Consider the following 5,022-nt stretch of genomic DNA (forward strand, 5'->3'; position numbering starts at 1 on the left):
CATGAGACTAGTGCCGGGAGAGCCTGGTCTCACATGCAGACAAGGATGACTAAGCTGTGCTGGGTGCAGAATGCCCCCAGTTCAGGCTCACCCCGGGGAGAGACTGGAGAGGAATCCTTTTCACCCCCAGCTCTTAACTGCTGCTGCCTAATTCTGATCCTCCGGTCTACTGAGGACTTCTGAAACAAACGCTTCCCGACGTGATCACTTAAATAGTAACGCAACAGAAGATATTACTGTGCTTCCCCAAGGAGCTCACCTGCTCCCAGCAATGACTTGCTATTAGAAATGATTACCCTGTTAGGGAATTTGTCTTTTTCCTTTAAGGCTTCTGGGATAAATTGCACAGAATAATGCCTGGCAACAGAGTAGGCACTTAATTAAAAGATTTGTGGAGTGCTTAATTAATTAATAATATAGTCATGCAAATTTAAGAAAAAATGACACTTCTTGTTTGATGTCTGATACAGAGGGATTTGGGCTCTGCTTTCTTTTTATGAGCTCTCTTTTGGGGTGACACAGTGGAGCAGGAGAGGTAGGTCAGTGGGGCAATATTTTGGGACTGCCACTGGGAAAATTTTTGCTTGTTGCTTTTTCCTTGCTTTAGTGGTTAAAATACACTAGCACATTATTTTAAAACCTCTTAGTAATGGCTGAACCAATTCCAAGAAGTGAAGAAAAACCATGAGTGCAAAAGTGATCCACAAAAAAAGTGTCTGAGAACGGAGGCTGTCCAGCTAGTTTAAGTGCCCTGGTCCCTGCTGTGTAGGTCAGTGGCTCACCAAAGTGAGCCTAAGCTCACTGACCAAAGCTGACGCATCTCAGCCAGGCTGGGCTCCTGGGTTATGCTAAAGTTGATGCCTCGGGACAAGGTCATCTCAGAACGAAGGAGGCCAGATCGGTCAGCAAGGTGTCCAGGTAACAGAGCAGGTGAGGAAGCATAAGTTTTGGTCTGAGGTTTGGAAGCAGGGTCTAGAATTTGATACGAAGGAGGGCCTGGGGTTGGGAGCCTCACGTGGCCATGGGTTCTGATATTCAGGAGAGGCCACATGGCAGGAGTTCCTTAGTATCAGAATGCACTGGAAGAGGAGCCTGCTCCAGTTGGAAAAGGTGCAGCTGAGAGACACAGAAATGCACTTTGGCAGCTGCACCCTGGGGCCATTTTGTTGCCATTACATTCAGAGCACCTTGCAATGCCACAGCTCAGTCTGACCTCGTTTCCCTACGAAACGATGAGGAGCTCTAAAGAGAGTCTCACTCAAGAGACTAAAGTCTTTCAGGAAGTTCGTGCCGAAAGGCCTGCTGTGGATAGGAAATTAGCCAGCCATCGTGACATTTAGAATGTCCTTTTTGTATTTCTACATGTTTTAATTAAAACACTGAATTGCTTATTGAAATGATAAAATTGCAACCATGACACGTGTCCCATGGGGTCCAACTTCATTTTTCTGCCATAACCAAGTGTTGTCCTTGAGCCAGGACAAAACCAAATGAACCAAAATAACAGCAGCAACAACAAAGACAGGTGATGTTTCTGTGTATGCCTCCGTACTTACAAACAAACAAACAAACAAACAAACAAAAAATGGTGTTAAGGTTTAGTGTTAATGGTGAAAATGATGCATGTAATCTCAAACAGGAACCAAAGTCTGACCCCCTCCACCTCCTGTTCAGTGATCGGAACTGCTCCCACCCCAGCGGGCTGTGGCCTATTAGGATGACACAGAAAGTCCCCGCGGCTCTATTGTGTTTCCAGCAGTATCTGTGGCTCTTACTAGGCAATAGAAATCGTGTCCTAATAATAATTCCTGTGACGGATCCCTTTGGTGGTTTTGGCTGGAGGGGAGTCACGGCTGTGGAAAGCGTGTGCAGACAGGACATCAATGCACAGTGACCGTGTGGACTTGGGGGCTGCGTGTCCCCTTCACGGCAGTCAGAGGCTCTTGTTCCTCAGAAGCTGCCTGCTCTTGGATCAGTCTCTGTTCAGGAGCCCTTCTCCCATGGAATGCGGCTGCGGGATTCACAGGAGAGGAAACTTTGCTCCAGTAAAGGAGTTCTTCAAAGCTGGCACAGCTGCCATATCCGTAAAACACAGAGGGACACGGTTAGAGGCAGACACAGGAGAGCAACAGACGCGTGCAATTCCTTGCCGGGGCGAGCCGCGGCCGTGCCCGCCCTGTGCTCTGCACCTGCCTTCTCTTCACCGGGAGCCGCTGTGCTTTGTGAAGCCTGCCCCATCTCCAAGGCTGCACTCCTTCTGAGCCCACAGACACCTTCTCCAACGTCCTCAGCCCGTGCCGTTTCCTTCATGGCCCATGGTCCGGATGATTTCTAGGAGGAGGCTAATTTATTCTGTGAATGATCTTTTGGGGTATATTTTGAAGGGGAATCTTTGATTTTGTCACTGTGCCTAGCATCGCGCCTGCCCGTGATAGACACTCCACAAACGCAAGCTGATGCCTGGCCTGGGTGGTTGCCGGATCTAGGGCTGACCCTGAGGCAGTAGGGGAAGTAGGGCTTTAGTGGGTTGCAGTTGGGCGGGAGGGAGAGAGCAAGCCCATCCCTACTCTTCACTCACGCGTAGCTGCTGAGTCAGAAGGGCAGCTGAGGCGGGCACCACCCTGGGAAGTTTCCTGGCTAGGCCCACTACGCCTGCGGGATGGCGGGGCATGGGTTGGCTCTACCTTGCAAGACCAGGCCTGGCTCTCCAGTACGTCCTGCAGCTGTGTAAGGATTCTCTGTGAGAACGCTCTCTCCTGTGGGATGGAGGCCTCTGCTGACGGTGGCCCGTGGGCTGGGAAGAAGGATTAAAGGACTCATTAGCATGCAGAGTCTTTCCACTGCAGCAGAAGTGACTTCACGCTTCTCTGCTCATTCGGGGGTCGTTTTGCTCACCTGAAATAGCCTCAATGCTGCTTCTGTTTTAGAAGACGCATGAAAGTCCTGTCGGGACTGGATGGCTCGGTTAGGGATTGTCTATTTTTAGGTGCTAATTTATGACTCGAGCGTTGACTTCATGGAGATGATGTCATCGTAAAAGTTGTCTGAAAATGGAATCTTCCGAAATCTAAACGCATTTCTCTACTGACTTATGTAATCCTCTCAGAGATGGAAATCCTACCCTAATTTCGGATTGATTTTCAATCAACATCAGCTACTAAAACATTAAAAATCTCTCTGCCTGATTCCTTTGAGTAATTAAGAAGCTGTAAGCAAATGTTTACTATTGGTGCTTGGAAAGCTTTTTAAAGAAAACACCAAGAGAGGCATTTTGTAAAATTCTGTACATATTGACCAAGGTCATTGTCGAAAGGGCCACACAAATGTAACTTTTCAAGTTGAATTATGTTAATTGATAATCACCCAGGTCTCTGCAGTGTTCCTCGCCTTAACTGTGGAGTTGTAGTCTCTTCTTTCATGGCGCAGGAGCCATCTCGGTCAGTGCTGCTGTCACAGTCCTTTCAAAGGTGGAGTTACTAAATTCTGCAGGCTCAATCCCATGGGGATCCCCCAGCTCCCATCCAGGGCAGGAGACACTCACCGGCCGTGTAAGCCCTGAGTGCTTGGCTTGGGCCTGTCCCTATCACCTTCTCTATGGCTTGTTCCTTGAAGCCCAGCTCAGTTGTATGAGGGGCCCTCGTACTTCTTTGACTGTAGCTATTGGGATAGATTTTTTTCTCTGTCACATCATAGGAAAGTGACTGTCACTCAGCACCACATCACCAGCATCTCCTGCTCTTTGGATGCTACTGTGGCATTCACTTCTTGATGGGATGCCCTCTCTTTCCTCTCACACCCTCATCACCCCTAAACCTCCCTGCTCTTCAGTTAACATGCGTGTCTTAGAAGAGACAGGAATGCAGAGGCACCAAGGAGGTGAGGGAAATGAGAGGAGGACGGTGGAGCGGGCCTCTGTGTCCCAAGGTGCAGGGTGAGATAAGGACAGGTGGTTGGAGAGGAGGTCAGGTTGCCCAGAGAGGAGCAGTTCGTGGGTCTCTACAGACATCCTCCCTTCCCACTTTCCCCAGGACCCCACACCAAGGACACACTGAGTGCCCCTGCACCCATGTGCTCCTCAGAATACCGGTCTTCTCTCCCGCATGTCTCCCAACCAAATCTGTCTGCTCTGTGCACTGTTCCTGCAGAAGCCGGACTTGTTCTTTCCAAAAACCCATTATTTAAGTTTTTCAAAAGAAAACTTAAAGTGATGCCAACCTATATTTTAATAAAAAGTAACAATGATTAACTCATGGTGGGGGAGGTCCCTAATAGAATTTGAGGTATGAGGACATGGTTAAAAGGAGAACCATGGCTTTTTAAAAGAAATGTTGCTATTATGATGGCTTTAAAAAGTCTGTAAAATAACATTGTACAAAGATTTACTTTCTTTACCAATGTGTGAACAGTCTTCGTGGATAAAACAGTCATAGTTCCAATTATTCAATTCATTCATTAATTGCAAAAAAACTCTTACATACCTGTTAGGTTCTAGGCCATGCACTGACTGTGGATATGAAGGTGAAGAAGATACCTCCCTTAGAGTCCGCGAGATTCTGGAAGGAACCAGGAGAGTTAGAAGGGTCTCAGAAGTCACACAGTCTATGTCACGGTCACACAGGGGCACTGCTGGGATGACTTTGGCCAGTAGCCAGCTCTGATCCCGTCCCTCCTATGATGGGTACTGACCACCTGGTAACATGGCCACTGCATTTTCGGCCAGCTTGGTTATACTGTGCTTCCTTATATTGTGCTCAAATGTGTCTTCTTTTATTCCTACTTAATAGTTCTTCTAGTTCTTCGTCTTAGAGAAACACAAAAAGTACTGAATATTTGAAGAAAGTTAGCAAGACTCTCCATTCCACCCAAGTGTTGCCTTCCCAGTCTCCTACAGCCATTCTCACCGTCTGTGAATATTTTTCCCAATGGAAATGATTTGGATTTTGGAGTCTGAGTTGAAGCTGAGATGCGATTCTGTGTTCTAGTTGCATGAGATTCTGTGTGTTCATTGAACACTTTTGAGAT

The 5,022-nt window shown here is 47.6% G+C and overlaps 1 long non-coding RNA gene across 4 annotated transcripts; it reads right to left on the reverse strand.

Annotated features, from left to right (window-relative positions):
* Positions 1–1,996: 1,996 nt before the first annotated feature.
* LOC139362673 (uncharacterized) lies at positions 1,997–4,610 on the reverse strand. Of its 4 annotated transcripts, XR_011621821.1 has the most exons (4): positions 2,896–3,124; positions 2,685–2,794; positions 2,190–2,331; positions 1,997–2,073 (listed from the first exon to the last, which is right to left on the reverse strand). It is a non-coding gene; the product is annotated as an uncharacterized lncRNA (long non-coding RNA). The 4 variants fall into 4 exon arrangements; XR_011621819.1 differs by lacking the exon at positions 2,896–3,124 and adding an exon at positions 4,479–4,610 and having other exon boundaries at positions 2,190–2,794; XR_011621818.1 differs by having other exon boundaries at positions 2,190–2,794.
* Between the last annotated feature and the right edge of the window lie 412 nt (positions 4,611–5,022).

Source organism: Macaca nemestrina, chromosome 4 (genome assembly GCF_043159975.1).
Source record: "Macaca nemestrina isolate mMacNem1 chromosome 4, mMacNem.hap1, whole genome shotgun sequence".
NCBI classification, from domain to species: Eukaryota; Metazoa; Chordata; class Mammalia; order Primates; family Cercopithecidae; genus Macaca; species Macaca nemestrina.